At 36.3% G+C, this 16548-nt stretch overlaps 1 protein-coding gene across 2 annotated transcripts in view; it reads left to right on the forward strand.

Annotated features, from left to right (window-relative positions):
* ZFPM2 (zinc finger protein, FOG family member 2) overlaps window positions 1–16548 on the forward strand; it is a 307976-nt gene that overhangs the window by 103474 nt on the left and 187954 nt on the right. The window lies entirely within an intron of this gene.

Consider the following 16548-nt stretch of genomic DNA (forward strand, 5'->3'; position numbering starts at 1 on the left):
GAGTCCAGATTTGCCAGCTCATTATGCTGTCCTGTACCAGCCTTCTTCATTATTTAGTCCTTTCCAATTGTTTTCTTCTCCTCAGCCTTTATCATTAAATGGCTTGATTCTTTGTTCTAAGCCATTCATAATTAAGTACTGAAGAGTCAAGAACCAGTGCTTTCCAGGCTTCACTGGAAATACATTCACTCAGTAACTAGCGATGTTCATATTTGTCATTTGTCCCGTTTCCACTGAGCTTTGTTTTTTGAGTACTGTTATCTTAACCCTAATTAAAATGCAATGTTGTATTAAATCAAATTCCTTACAGAAGAGTAAATGTAATACTAGTGGCATATGATTTAACAGATAGTTAATAGAAAACACTAAGTTAGTATTTTAAGATGTTTTCCCTAAGTATATGTTGATTGGCAGTAATTTAATTACTTTTATTTAATTCCTTATTAATTAAGCTCTATATCATCTGTTCAAACTGCTTTGCCATGTATCAATATCCAACTGACAGGTCTGTTATCCGGGTCATTTTTTTTTTTTGATTTTGAAGTATTGGCACAACATTAGCCCTCTTTAGAACAGTTGTAAGAATGAGTCCTATAGTGACAAGTAAATCTTTAAAAAACAGCATATGGGATTAATACAAGAAAACATTGTACAAGAAAGAAAAATGTGCAGAGAAGTATAAATTGGTAGCATTCACAAACATGGTAATATGCATCAGAATTTTTAAGGAAATAATTGAACAGATGAATAAAGTAATTAATTTTATTAACCTGACCTACCATTCAGCTTGTAGTCCAGGAAAGGGGGCAAACAAAATATTTGGAATGAAAAGTCCAGAAACTAGTAAGGCTGCATAGGGAGTGCCTCACTGATTTCATGAGCAGTTACTCAGAAAGTAGCTCTTTTCAAGTCAGAGAAATTCATATGTCCTCATGGTCCACAGTCTGTTCTCTAGATGAACCTAGTATCATAAATTGTAAACACACATCTCTAGGAAAGAGACCCTAGGTAATATATTGGATATTTAAATACTGAATTACATGTTAGTAAAGAAGAAATCTGATATCTGTATTTAATAAAACATCTGATCATTATGAAACCATACTCTCTAAGTGATTAATTCAAACTTCCATATATGTGGGCACAAGCACTTGGAGTGAATCTGGCACAAAAATCATAAACAAAAGGTTTTCCTGTAATAATAAAGTGTTGAATTTTAAGGGCGCCATCTTGCAGTGATGTAAAGAGATCTATTCTTGGTAGGGATTTATTTATTTGTCTTTACTTAATAACTTCATTAATTATTTGATTAAAATTATTAAAATAAGTTGGGAAAACTGAGTTGGGAGAGTTTTTGAAACTTCTAAGGAAAAAAAATGTATGCTTCTTTTGATTACCCAAAATGTAATTAAAGGAATTAAAATCTTGGTCTTCCATTGCAATGACACAGAGACAGTTACATTCTAGGTTTCACATGTCTCAGTAGGAGAAGAAATACTGAGGAAAAAAAATTGAAAAAAATCTGTGAAAAAGAATGATAGAAGACTGTCGAAGATGAAGAATGATGAAGACTGTAGAAGACAAATTTTTAGAAAATGTTAAAAAGTTCAGTACATTGAATTTGCAGAAGAAATATCTTACGGTTCTATTGGGCACTCATGAACTAATTAGAATCGTATCTGTGGCAGTGGCAGTAATTGTTGAATTGGGAAAGGTGATAAGCGCACAGCACGCAGACAGTGGTGTTTCCCCTGTTATACCTATCTGTCTTCTGATATTCTGCAGTCTTCATCTTCCTTGATCAATAGCTGTATCTTTATACTTACATTTGATAAACTTGATGAACTTCGCTTGTATGAATTTTTGTTATTTCTAAAGCTTTGGCCTTCATGCTCTTGTCCTGCTATTGGGTAGAAAAATAACCTTTTTTTGGTATTTTAAATCTGCTGTTTGAGTGTTTCGTTTGATGCTCTCTGGTTCCTTAAGAGGAGGAATGTTTATTACTACACCTGCTGATCATGCATTTGCATATTTCTGTCTTATCACATCTATTTACTTCTTTTGCAACCCTACAGAAGGCTTACAGTTCGTAGGAAGAACTCTGAGAAATAAAAAGGTAAAATATTTTATTTACTTCGAAAGTAAGATAAATTAAAAGGCAACAAAATGAAACTCAAATTTGGTAGCTATAGAGCTGAACAATGTTATATTTTTTTTAGTATACATTTTGAATACAAAATTTTAGAAAAAATACCTGTTTAATTTATGCCTAGAAAGGTCCGGGACAGCAGGCATGATCTGCAGTTAAGCAAATAGCGGTGTGTGTCTCTACAATCTACAGAGTGATATGAATAGTGATATTTATTGTAACTTAAAGTTTGAATGTGATGACACCATGACTTGAAGATATGGAAAACAGTCAAGTTGCAAGATTACATTATCAGAGAAACTGAAAAGATTGATCTGGTTACGGGTCCCGTGGTGGACAATGTAGTATTTTCACTGGCAGCTTTTGGATCGGGCTGAGTGTCTCCGGGTATAGGTGTTGTGCAGGGTGAGGGCCTCAGCACTTCCAGCTGCTTCACTCTTTCCTAGATAATGCTCCTCAGACATTTTACATTCCTTGAAAGCTGAAGGGTGGTTGTTGTTGTCATGGATTTATACTTAAGAATGAACTTTTCTTCAGATCTTCTGCTTTCTAAGATATTTGGGTTTTGATCAAGTATTTTTAATATGGTTTTATTTAAAATTCTTACACCTTTTCAGCAATCAAATATTTCCAAGTTTGGTTGGTTTTGTTTTCATTTGGACAGTTTTTCAGTAGATATAGTTCTCTTACCCTAATTAATAGGATACCTCATAAATGGTAAAGGCCTTTTTCTGGTTATCCTAAGAACAGCTGAATGAGGAAATGCAATGGTGGCTCCTGTGGTTCCTTTGTGACCCTTCAAAAGCAAAGCCTTCATCTTGTTTGTCCTGGCAGTACTTTGCAGATACTGAGTTGCAAAAGTGGGCATACAGGAGTTTAAATAACCCCCAAGCTGAACTACAGACTGGAAAATCAGTGTCTCCCAGAGGCACAGGTAAGCTGGGAGAGGCCCTGCTGAGTCTCTTGCTTAGAAATCCTGTGAGATTTGTGTGTTTCAAATATGCTTACCTTACATAGGATTTTTCTACAAAAATATATTAATTTCAAAGCAAAGCATTGAGGAATCTCTACTTGGAGCATAGGGGAGAATGGATGGCTTTGGAAGAAGAAGCAGGAAGAATGGATTCCTCCTCTCACTGGCAGTCATGCTTTTCCAGGGTTTCTTACCTTCTCAGCTGAGCTCTCACTACTTGTCCTGAGAATTGGGAGTTACCTGGGATTACCGAGAGGCACGCAGTACCTCCTTTGGTCCCTTTAGACCCACAGAAGTCGTTAAAGGTTGCAGCTGGAGCATACGAGCCTTTCCTTTGGGAGTTTTCTCCTTCCTTTTTCCCACCATCTATCTAAGGACAATGTGAGGATCCTTGAAAAGCAATTCTTGCAGAAATCTCAATACTTGTGCTGCTTTTTGTAGAAAGAAATAAATGGGAATATTTCCTTGCTGTTTTATTTGATTATAGTAAAGGTGCAGCAGTATTTGCTTTGTGTTATCCTGTGCAAGTGTTTATTAATCTAAATAATGGAACTTCAGTTATCAGAAAATTCTTGTGCCTGCTTAAAGCACTGAAGAAAGTATGAAGTCAGTAGATGCTAATTTTGGGGGAAAAGTCTGGAAGTATTTCTCTCTTACCTTAGCTCAAAACTTGTCAGTTTTACTATTAGCTTACTTCCAGAATAGAAAGTATTTACAGAACTATTATATAGCCTATTGAATTGATATGCAAGTCTGAATTCAGTTTTATAAAGAAAAGGGATGGTCCTGGCCCTTAAAATCAGTTTTTGCATAAGAATCAGTGTTAAATAGCATTAAGATCTGCCTTAAGTTGGATGGTAAGGCTACATAAATAGAGGAAAACCAATGAAATAAACAGTATAGATAAAATAAACACCGGACTTAATTGTTACTCTTGTTCTAGTCATAACATGGAATTAACCAGATTAATATGTTAACAAACTGCAGTTAGTACAGTTGTTCAGGTGAAGTTCTGGAAAGGGATAGTCTTTAGTGCTTTGTTAATGTGGTGCTTTTCCAGTAGAAGTTTCTTCTAATTTCTGTTCCTTAAAAATGGTTTCATCCACTTTCCACATACTAATTATTGTCATACTGAATATATTGTTTCTATTTTTCATACTTTTTGCTTAATGGTCTTTGCCTTTTGTTGTTGTGATGTTTGTGTTTATGTTTTTGTTATGGCTTGTTATTTTTTCTGTATTTCCTTTTTCTGAGGTGGCTTTGCTTCTAGTTTGAGTTTGGAAAAATGGCTGCTCGACCAAGTAACTATTTCTTCGTGCTTAAATTGCATCTCATCTTTTTTCTTGCCCACAGAAGATCTTGCACTTAACCTGGCATTTTCTCACCTCTCGGTCAAAAACTGCATGATTTCATAGTGAGAAGAGTACATTAAAACACACAATAATAATAATAATAATAATAAATGTTAATCAAAAAACTGCATGTGTCTTTCTGATTGTGCCAGTGTTGTGGTATTCAATTATGCAATTTTCATTGGCATATTAATCATCTTTTCAACAAACAAGCCAGCGTTAATTAAAGCAAACCATGGATAAAGACATGTTGCCGGATCATCATTCCGTTTATCACAGCGCACAGGCTGGCCGTTAAGTAAATTCTGGACTGTGAGATGAATTTCAATGTTGGCTTCATCTTTTTTGTTGGAGTTTGAATGAAACTCATCTAACAGCAACAACAAACTTCAGGCTTCACAAGAGAAAGATGAATTTATTTGTAATTAATGGCAAAAGAAGAAAGATAAAGTAGTTGTAGGCTTCTAATGGGAATTAGAGTATTTCAAACTAAACCATTTTTGAAAATTTTTTCTGTCTTCCACTGCTCCCGTTCTTACCCTACTTAAAGCATCAGAGTCCTGAGAGCAAGGAATAACTGAACCCTCATCTACCTTTATAAATATAGGTTTCATTTTAACTTTGGAGCAATTAGTAAACCAGTTGGCCTTAAATACGGAATCTGTGCAAAGAGACAATATGAGACAATCTTTTTTACTGATACATGCATGAAAGAGGTGGGAGGGAAATACACTTGTGTCTTAGAAGTGAAAATAGCCAACAATTCTTTGATGAACAATAGTTGCATGGTGATTTTTTCAGACACCTCCCATAGAAAAGACTTCACTGCTGCAAGTGTGTACAGTCAAGATCACTTGAATATATTTGTAAGTCTGTTAAAACAAGTATTTGTAGGTTTTTCAAGTGTTTTTATAAGACCATGAGCTTAATGCTTCTGCTGTGAAAAGTACATGCTTCATCCAACAAAGACCTGACACTGGCACAGAGGGGCTTGTTTCTGTTTCTGTCCTGAACTCAAGGCTGGTGAACTGTCTTCAGCACTAGTTATCATAAGTATATTCGTCTAGATTCCTTCAAACATGGGTTTACAAAGGTGTAGAATCAGTTTTATTTTAACAGAAAAGTTTTTTTAATATGCCTGCTATGAAAAATGTATGGAAGCACTAATGGGATAGATGATCATGTCTTAGATCAGCTTAAGAGGATCTTGGACAATAGCAGTTAAAAGTTTGCATTCCTGAATGTTCATAATAATCTGTCATTTTAGCTACCTCAGTCTTCCTATGTCTTTCTGTTAATCAGTTCTGTCAGCTACTTTACAATAGACTGTCTATACTTGCAATGTAATCAGAATACACATGCTTCCTAAGAAACAGAGAAATTGATTTGGGAAGAATTGTTATTTAGCTAAGTAACAATGGTTTTAATGTAATTAGGTGTGGCTAAGTTAGGGGAAAAAAAAGAAAAAAGACATTAGTAAAACTAATTTAATCCTCACAGCTCAGTGATGCCCCAGTTAGATTATTTCTACAACTTAGAATGCTTCATGTTCATGCCACTTTAAATACCTCTATGCCACACAAAGAATATGCAAAGTAGATCTACATCCAGAATGGTAAAACCCAGTTGGGACTTTGGTACAAGAACTTAAGAAAGAAAACCTCTGGTAAAAAAGTCTGCCTTCCCTTAAGTTGCTGCATGTCTAGCTGAGTTAAAGATACGGGCTTACGTAGTCTATCAAACTTGATCATCTTCCGCACGCTTAGTTTGCTAAAACTGCTGGTAACAGTTTGTGATCTTCAAAGATCTCTTATTTGGATGAGCTTCAGTGAAACCAGATCTGCAGTACAGGAAGAGAGTTCAATACACCGTAACTACTTTACAGTTCTGCTTTAAATATATCAAATCCTGTTTAAAATCATAACCCAAGCCTGTTAAAAATGTAACACTATATGTCAGATGAGTATGTTGTAAGGTATTGTAAAGATAATCTTTCAGATTTCAGACAGCTTTCAGTTGTCTTCCACTGTGTTGTTTTTGCTTGGAAGCATATCAGTCACCCTAAATCTGCTTTATGGTATAAATCAATGAAATTATTCTCATGACTTCTAATAGTTTAGTTCTCATTATAAAGTGTCTGAATATTTTCTGTAGCTCTAATAAGATATTTTTAAGGAATAGCAAAAGTTTCATGTAGTTAAAATGGATTCTGGTTACACTGGCTAAATCATTAAATTGTTTCATAAATGGTTAGAGGTATATAATTGAAAATTAATTCTACTTGAAGTACATTAATGGAGTATAAGGGCATATGGCATCTCATGGACTCTGGAGTGTGAACTGAAGTCTTTGTCTTCATTCATTTTGGCTATGAACTTTTTACTGATCCAGCTATAAAAATGTACCTGCCTGTTGAAATGGGGAGTCTCCATGGCTGGATGTGGTGCTGGCTGCAGAACAGTACTCACTTGGATCATACTGGTTACAGAAAATTCGCTGTAGGTGGCATTTTGATTTCTAAGGTAACCAATGTAGATCTTCATCTGTTTTTAGTATACTAGACCGTCAGAGAAAGTTTATGTTTGTATTGCAGATCCCCATGGCTTTGAGAATCTCTCATCAGAAGTTTTGTGCTAGGTAATATACTTTTAAAATGGAAAGTAGAGCAGCATTTTGTATTTTCAGAATCCATTAATCTGGGAAATTCATTTTAGCATATCAGATCAGAAACCTTCCTTATTCCTTTTGAATATTTTGAGAATGGAAAATTATGGTGGTGATCAAAGGAATAGCCTAATTCATGGTAATAATGGGAAAACTGTATAATGCTCTTTTCAGTTTATTGGTAGAGGCCACCAGGCTAAAGTGCCATCTTGCACTTATTCCTAAGCAGGGTTGTATTACATTTTATTATTTATCACACTGTTAGCACTGACTAGTGAAGATCAAAACTATTGATGAATCTAGAACTGCTGCAGTTCCTTTGTTTTTTTAACAAGAATCTGAAATCAGTTAATCAGCACCGTAATACAAAGAAATCAGCACTCTAATTAGTACTAAATAAGTGATTTTCATATAGTTGTCACTTATTATCATTTGGAGTCATTAATATCCTTATGAATGTATAGTTCAGAAGGACTGTCATGTTTGGAAATGCTTTTGGAAATGCCAGCAGTTACAGCTTTTAAAGAAACTTAATAAAATTGTGTTACATAATATAATATATTTTTAAATAAAAGTAACCCTTCTTCTATGGATTAAGTATTTGCAGTTTTAGTGTAATGTGAAATGGTTTTGAATACTTCTGATACAAGGTAACAAAAATTTGTCCTAAGAATGTTATGAGTCTGGTACAAAAATAGGAGTAGTACAAATACCATGTAAACATGTGATCTTCTCACAGTATTAATAAATAGAATAAAACATGCTCATTTTTGGCATAATTTGTTTATTACTTGACAGTGGGAAACAGTGAGTGCTTGTTAGACATCATCAATTGGTCACAGATGTGTAAATGTACCAATTCTCTGCACAGAAGAGGATTATTATCTCATTTCACTGAGAATAATTTTGGGGTACAAATAAATATTCTGTTTCCCCCTTGCCCCAAATCTTTGTGTATTTGTGCATTAAAATTAGCGTCAATAAATGAGTGCAAAATACAGCTAGATCACATTTGTGTTTCACAGTGCCTTCACATGTCATTGGTGTACGTACGCCTGCGAAAAGAGCAGCAGCCGCAAATCAGGTGTGTTCGTTTCACAGAGAGAGCTTGTGCTCTTCTACCTTTTGGATTATTCATTCGTACAAAATGCAGGCAGAATAAGACACTCGTTTATAATTTCTCATCATGGTTTCATCATGTGTCAGCATAAGATACTGCACTGATGCAGTTTTGTAGTGTATATTTAAAATGTAAGAATGAGTGAAATGAGAGCTGACATTTTTCACATATAAACGGAAATTCATCTGTCTCATTGAGAAGGAGGGGTTGTGCTTGAAAGTGCTGGGGACAGTTGAAATTCGTCTCAATAGTTAGTGAGTAAAAAAATGTCATTTCCCTTGTTCAGACAGCCTTTCCAAAGGATGAAAGGTGCCTCCTGTGGGAGTGTTTCCATGCATAATTTCATTCACCTGTCCTGTTTGTAACACAGTTAGTTTGTGAGATCCTTGGATGATAATATGGCATGGTTTTTATTTTCATAGCAGTGAGTGATGCCTGGCAAATGAAAAGGCAGTGAAATAGTCTTCAGAAAGAAAATAAAACCCCAGTCCTCAAAACTTCCTAGAGTATGCAGCATACAAAGCCAGTAAGGGGATGTCACTGCATCAAAGGAGTCTGAGTGTCGGCAGCTTTGGAGGGGCAGGACCCACCTCAGTTTGGTTGGGTTGAATATTCTGCAGAGTTTGAGACAGTCTTACAAATATTCCAAAAAAGCAGGAAGAATGTAAGGGATTCAGTGTGGTGCGAAGGGCTGGTTGGAGAAGGAGCTCTGGGCTGAAGTGTAGTGCCTTCTGCCCTCCTTTTTCATACATTTAGGAAGATTTCCTGAAGCACCATCGATTTAGGGTCTGACGGTTAAAGCCTGAAGGACAATTTCATACTTGCTGCTATCCTGCCCTACATTCTTTCTGGATTAGTTCAGTTCAGTAAAATTTTACTCTGCTTTCTGGGTCGTTTCTGCCTTTGAATATCAGGAACAAATATTCGGGTCTATTTTAAAGTATTCTTGTTTGGGAAGTAAGGGTGCACATACACCTTTTCTGTAGAGCTTTGAGGGTAAAAGTGCTATCTTGATCTAGTGCTAGTTTATGGTACTGAAATGGTGGGAATTTTTTCTTCATTCTAGAGCTGCAGTAAATTAAAAAGCATAGTATATGTTTTCACCTTCACACCTAGTACATACCCTGGCACTGCAATTAGAGAGCCCGTAGGTCTTGTGTAAGAAAAGGTGATATAAAATGTCTCTAAGGAGTGAATAATATTTTTTTTTCTTTTTAACAGTGCTGTTTTGGTATCCAGGCTATCTTATTTTTGTCAAAAAACCCGCATTTTATTTTTCTGGTATTCACAAGGAGAACTAAAAGGTGGAAATCATAAAGCAGGCACTAATTTGAAGTTGCTTTGTTACTTTGCTTCTTTTGAAGTATTGTACACTCTCAACTATGAGTATGTGATAGCTTGCATCTATCTGCTTTCTTCTTAATAAATAACCATGCTTGATTACTGCTGCCTTGCATAGCAGACCCTTACTTTGGTCTGTTGAAGGGCTTGGAGGTGTGTTCACACTCAGAGTAGTCATTGCATTTATAGGGTAGCACACGACAGCAAAACTAAGGACGCATCCAGCAGGGTGTCATTAAGCAGGGTGTTCTTGTCCCAGTTACAAGGTACTGAGTGTGGTGGGCTTGAAATGTGTGGAAAGGGGGAGACTGCAGGACTGCCTTCCCTGTGCAAGGCTGTGGCAGCCATCCTCAGCGCCGTGCTGGAGCGCTACCAGGCCTGCTGCGCCCTGAGGGGAAGGCGCCGTGGGCGGAGGCCCTGCCGGGCTGGCGGTGCCGTCCTGGGACGGGCAGCGCGGGAGCCGGGCACCCACACGAACGCTGGTTTGGCCTCTGCGGTACAGGGGCCGCAGAGGAGAAGCAGAACGGGATGATGGCGCTGCAGGAGAGACTCGTCTACCTAAAGAAGGAAGGCAGGAAGGCAGGCAGGCAGGCCTGCAATTTGTAGAAGCTGATAAGAGGAGGGAGGCTGGTTTGCCACTGCAGGAGCACGTTTACCCATGAGCTGTGCAGACCTCTGAGTTCAGCCGTCACATCCAGCAGGGAAACATCTCACTGCATGCCGCACAAAATCCCATCGGATAACACAAGAGGCCTTTTTAGGTGCTGCTGGAGCACCAGTCTGACCAGTAGCACACAGTTCACTGAATCCCTAATTCCAGTTGGGAAGTTATCTGCTGTCTCTAGCAGTGAAATCCTGACTGATAAGCGAAGAGGCTCATCTGCTGGTAGCAGAGCCTCCAGTTTATCAGTGTCTAACCAGCTCATAAATCAGACTGGTGTCTGTTTTTATTTTGTTTTATCAAAATTTATTTCTATCATTGTAACAGTTAATACTTTAATAAGAGAACTTAGCTGGGAACATTAGGAAGTTAGTTAGAGACATTTTGCAGGCGCTTTTTCCCTTGTCAGTGACAAGGTAAGGTAATCCTATACACAGGCTGCTATTGTGAGATGAGAAACTGGCCTCCTTCACTGCCAGAGACCAGATGCACCTCTCTCTATCCTAATCTGTAAACGACTTAAAGGAGCCTTATCTCGGGGCTCTTCTGCTTCATTTCATGCTTGATTTACTTTAATTTGTCTGATAGGGCACAAGGATTTGGAGACGGCCCATCTTTCTGCAGAAAATGTTCAGATTTTTTTTTCCTTGGCATTGTTGTGTTGGGGGTTTTGACTTTTTTTATGTGGAGGAAATCTTGCTCCAGTGCAGCAAGCTGCTTGAGTGTGTTTAGATTTAAGCTACCCCAGCAGAAAAGAGTTTGTGAAGTGGTATGATTGTGTGATGGGCCACATTTACATTGAAATCACATTATACGATATATCTGGACTCCTGAAGGGAGCAGTGCAGTGGAGCGCTTGTGCCCACAAGATACTTTGAAAGGACTATATATAGTGGCAACAATTGATACGAGATTTTACAGGAGACTTTATAAATATGTAAATGGGTGTTATCTGATTGGGTTCTTTGGCTACACATCTGTACCTCAAAGGAAGTGGAGCTGTGAGAACTACCAGGAAAACAGTAGTTTGCATTCTAAGTAAGGCTGAGAAATAGAAATGTCTCACAGGTTGACAGCAGGTCAGGGTGGAGGTGCTTTGCATACTTTGGAGGTAAGCCTCTTTGATGTGAAAGCGATCTCTTACTTCCACCAGAAAGGTAGAATTACCATGAACAATTTTCATTTGTTTTATAACATGGCTTAGATCAGGAGCCATTGACCTTTAGCATTCCTTGTTATTTCTTTAAATTGCTTATGTGATATGGCACTGGGGGGAATTGCCTTTACGTTTTTTGCATTTTAAAAAATGTACTTTCAGTGACCCATGGGAGAGAAAATAAAGTCTTTGGTACATTGATCCCTTGATTAGTTATTTCCTAAATGAAAATGGAAATACTGTTAAAGCAGTAATAATGCTATGTCTTAATAGTTGAGAAGTCAATAAATGGCTCCCATGTGCTTCATTAAAGTTCTTAATGAAGCCATTTTTGATAGCTGAACTTTACATTATCACTGCTTTAGTCAGATACTTTTTAGGGAGAAGGAGGCAGTAATTTGATGGAAAATGGTTTTCTTATTCACTCTAGTAACTATATTGCTAAAATTCTGTGTATCATAATACCTGTTTTATGGGGTCATACAAAACTCATCAATCGTAAATATGGTTATTTATAGTCATACTTAGAGAATTATTTTTTTCTGGCAGTTCTTGTATTTTATTTTATATATTTATCTTATAGCATAGTCATACATTAGTGAAATGTAGCATTTTTTCAGCAGTGTTTCAATATTGCTATTTGCAGGATGTTCTAAGTATTTTTGTGTAGCCTCACAGCAGTGGCAGCCTCTTCTTTCCTTTATGCCCTTATTGTAGCAAGTCTTGGCCATTTAATTCCTCCCTCCTCCTCCTTGCACTGAATTACCAGTCCTGACAGAGCCCTTCATATTTTGACAGGAAGGATTTAGTCTCTGAGATGAACACACCATTCAGCAATGAGCTGAAAAAGGGTGTGAAAAGCTTGTGGGCTCCTCTTTTGCCTTTCATGAACTCTTCTACAGCCAGTAGAGTGGATTGCATGTATGATCCCTTACACAATAAATATGAGGAAGGAAATCTGGGCTGGATCTTGCATGTCTTCCTAATGGGGTCTTCACCATGGGGAAAGTTGTTTCCCTGGAATATTCGGGCAGTATTATATTTATTGTGTTATTATAGCGAAGTATAGTACTTATTATACAAGTAAGAAATCATAAAAATGTTACAGCTATGTATTTTTTATTATACGAAGCAAACAAAATTATTTTCTCCAATTTTTAAAGTAGTTGGTGTGAAAACCAGGTGAATTTTCAGGCATAAAAACATAATATAGGAAACAAGAATACTAAGTTATTTCCTCTATGACCCTGGCCAGCTCCCTGATGCCTAAAATTTGGCCTTGATTTTCCAGTTCCCTCTTCTGGGTATGTACAACCTGGTTTTCACTGGTAAAGGACTTCACCGGTGGATTAGAAATACATTGGAAGTGAAGTTCTAAAGTCAAGCCCAACCCAAGCTTCATAAAACTGGAAGACTTTTGGTTAGGTTTGATATATTGTTTTAATTAGCCATGAAAGAAGGCTCATATTACTTTCATATGCCAATAAGGTCTGATGCTTAATTCACTTTAATGTTTCCAACATTTTGAAATCTTCTGGTAGAAAACATGGTTAATACATACATTATTATTAGAACAGTAAATGCAGGGTGTGATCCAGCATATGTGCATTTCAGTTAACTCTTAGATAGAATGTCCTAATGAAGGCAGTGTATTGAAACACACACATATGTAAAGTTCTATTTTAGCAATTTAATTTTAGTTGGTACATGCTTTTCCCTAACATTTACTTCAGCTGAACATGTTTACAGTACTATAAAGGAGAATTCTTTCCATTTCAGTTTATAGGGACTTATTTTTGATCCAACTAATAATAATTGAGAAATAAATGAATAGAAATAATAAACAGAAATAAGAAAAGGGTAAAAAAGAAGCTCAGAAAAACATGAATCTAGATGATGAAATTAAAAATTAAAAAATCAATTCCACAGAGAGCAGGCTTTTTTTCTCCTTTTTTCTTTTTACCTCCTTCACAAAGTAAACTATGATGGAAATCGAAAATAATGTAATATAAATCAAAATGGTCATTAAACTGGTTTTGAATTTTTTTATCAATAATTCTGTATGGTACTTCCAATATAATCTCAAGGTCTGAACAGAGTGTGGAAGAGAAGTCTGAAGAAGCTGAATATGCATAGTACATCCTGAGGTAGGTAGTCCACATAGAGCTGTTGTACAAAACCATTCTTCTCCATTTAGGAGAAGGAATTACTGACACCATTTTAGAGAGGAGGAGATGGATGACTCCCAAAGGTAAATGGCCTATTGATGCTCAATATGTTGGAGGTTACACAACAGAAAAGGGGATACTGTTTCTCTAGGGGTTTTTGAGGATATTCTTCATGAACAATTTAAAATGCCGGTTTTACAGTGCTATATAGAATATACTATATATAGAACATACATATATATATTCTATATATATACTATATATATAGAATATATATATATATGTATATACTATATATATAGTATATATATATACATATATATATATTCTATATATATACTATATATATAGAATATATATAGTATATTCTATATAGCACTGTAAAACCGGCATTCTATATAGCATTATAAAATGCTATACATTCTTCCTCTGAGTAATGGTTCAGACTCATATGCGTTCTTAGTTAATGCCAATGGGAAGACCTCTGGTCAGTTGGCTCAGTTCAGTAGATTTTATTAACAGGTAAATATTTGTAGTAAGTATGTTGAAAATATCACCAAGAAAGAACGATAGACCTGGCTAACATACAAGTTCTTTAAAAGCACAGAAATAGGGAATTCACTTTTTCATCAGATGGATCTAACTTCCCGTATAAAATATTTTCCAAGGGTTTTTCTTTGAATCTCTGTCGCTAGTGATATTTATGGTTTCGCTAAAATGTTCAGGTAGAGAAATACCTGCCCTCATAAATCATTTGCAGATAATACTGGTTCAGACGGTCTCTGTCCAAATTGATAATGGATATCTGATTCAAAAGAAATGTCTTGTTTCTCAAAAGTTCTGTGGAGCATGCTGGAAGATGGTAAAGCAAAAAAAGAAAAATAATAATAAAAAACCCAAAAACCCAGACAGCAAAAAAGAAGAAACAAAAAACCCAGACAACCAAAGCAACCTTATTTTTAATTTCAACTTCATTACTATCTGTTACACTAGTAGGCAGATATTGGCAACAGCAAACTACATTAGGATTGTTTGATTTGTGGTTTTATAATTCAGACAACTTTCAGAAAGTTGAACTCATGTCTCGTGTTTATATTGGCAGATTTTTGCCAAGTTGAGAAATAAAAATGTGCTATAAATAACGATAAAAATAATAGTATTGTAAAAAAGCCTCCAAAGTCACCCAATTTTAAACAGTGTGGACTCCTCCCACTGAACTGTTTTCCTGTTAAAAATTGAAAATGCAACTGTTTTCTTTTTTATTTTTTTATGTGCAAATTTTTTTACTGTAACCTATTGAACTATTTAGAGTTTGGGGAGGGGATTTTTTGGGTTTGTTTTAGTCTGATGTGTTTACTCTTGCTGATGTCTCTTTCTCTTGCTTTTGTACTTATACTCTTATCCTGTGACTTGATGGATGTAGGATCAGAGATGGAATAAATTCAAATGGTTAATTATCACAAAACAGATTGAGTGCTGAGGAATTTTTACCTTACCTTATTCGTATCCCTGTTTTGGAAGAGGTTTGGGCAAAGTTTGAACTTTGTGGGTTTTGTTTTATTGCCTTATTTGCCAATAATTTGGTTTGCAATGTGACACCTGTAACTTCCGAAGAAGCAGTTGGGCAGGGCCATGCCAAGGGGGTGAGTAGCATCTCAATCCAGGGACTGAGGGAAGAAGAAGGATGCTGGGAAGGAGGAGGGGAAGCATTGCTTGAACTGCACGTTGTGCCTCTGTAGCACAGGTTGACCCCTATGGACAACAGTTACACCATAAATTCTTAGGACAGCCAAGGACAAGTCCAGAATGGGGTCTGATAGCTTTAAAGTCTTGGTATTTTTGAATTCATTATGGAGTCCATATGTTGAAATTAGAGTTTAACTCCTGTTGTGATTTAGATACAATGCTTACATATTTTGATTATTTTGTCCTCCAGAGCCCCAAATCTCTATAGTTTTACACATCTCTCATGCATAATAAATTGGAAGTATGTGGGTTGATTTGCTGGAAGCAAGTCATGCACTAAAATAGTGCAGGTTCCTTTGTGTTCTTATAACAACAAAATTGGTATGAGCAGAAATGAAAAAGTAGGTGAAGCTGGCCTTGAAAGAGGTGCTCTAAATCCAAACAAGCTGTATGAAATAGCATTGTCACAAATGAAAATTGAAAAATACAACAAAAGCAACTTTAGGCTTCAGCAGTATTTCTGTTACAGATAAATGCTGTGCAGTCAAAAACTTCTAAGTGCTACAGCTCTTCTCATGAAGATACTTTGGGACATTTTCAAAAATATTCATGTCTCATAGGTATCTCTGTCCCAAAACATCCACAGAGAGGTTTTTAAAACTTTACATTGGTTGGTATTTAAGGATTGGCTCACAGATATCGGCCCTTTCTTTCACAGAAAGGACTATGGCAAAGCAAAATTTAAGATGATGTAAATCAGCATAACACCTTCCATCTGCCTTGGCTTTGATCTAGATATAACTCTGATTTGTACCAGTTGATGATTTAATTCTGTACTCACAAAAATATTGCTTAAGAATGAACATTTTGAGCTACAAATCTGTGGTGTAGGGACAAACAGAACGTGACACCATTCAAAGAGAACAATCCTATCCTTCAGTCTTGAATATTAAAAGACAATAACAAGGTAAATAGCCTTATGTGTTTCCTAGCAGCATTTTATTCCATTTTATGTCTGACTGGACTTCACCTCATTGGACTTTTGATTTTTATGGGTGAAAAGGAGAGGCCAATTGTGTCCTTGTTGAAACTGCAGCATCTTGAGGGAGTTAAAAAGCTATGTTTTTTCCCCCATAGTTGTGGTATTTTATAATTTAAGCATAATCCCCTAATATAATTGACATTTATCAGATTATCTGCCCAGCACAGGAAAAGTTACTTTTTTTCAGGGATTAAATTTGTAATTGTTTCAATGATGGCTGGGAGCTCTTACCTTTT

This window comes from Corvus kubaryi, unplaced genomic scaffold (genome assembly GCF_017639235.1).
Source record: "Corvus kubaryi isolate FWS band 111438036 unplaced genomic scaffold, C.kubaryi_AGA036_p1.0 37385, whole genome shotgun sequence".
NCBI lineage: Eukaryota > Metazoa > Chordata > Aves > Passeriformes > Corvidae > Corvus > Corvus kubaryi.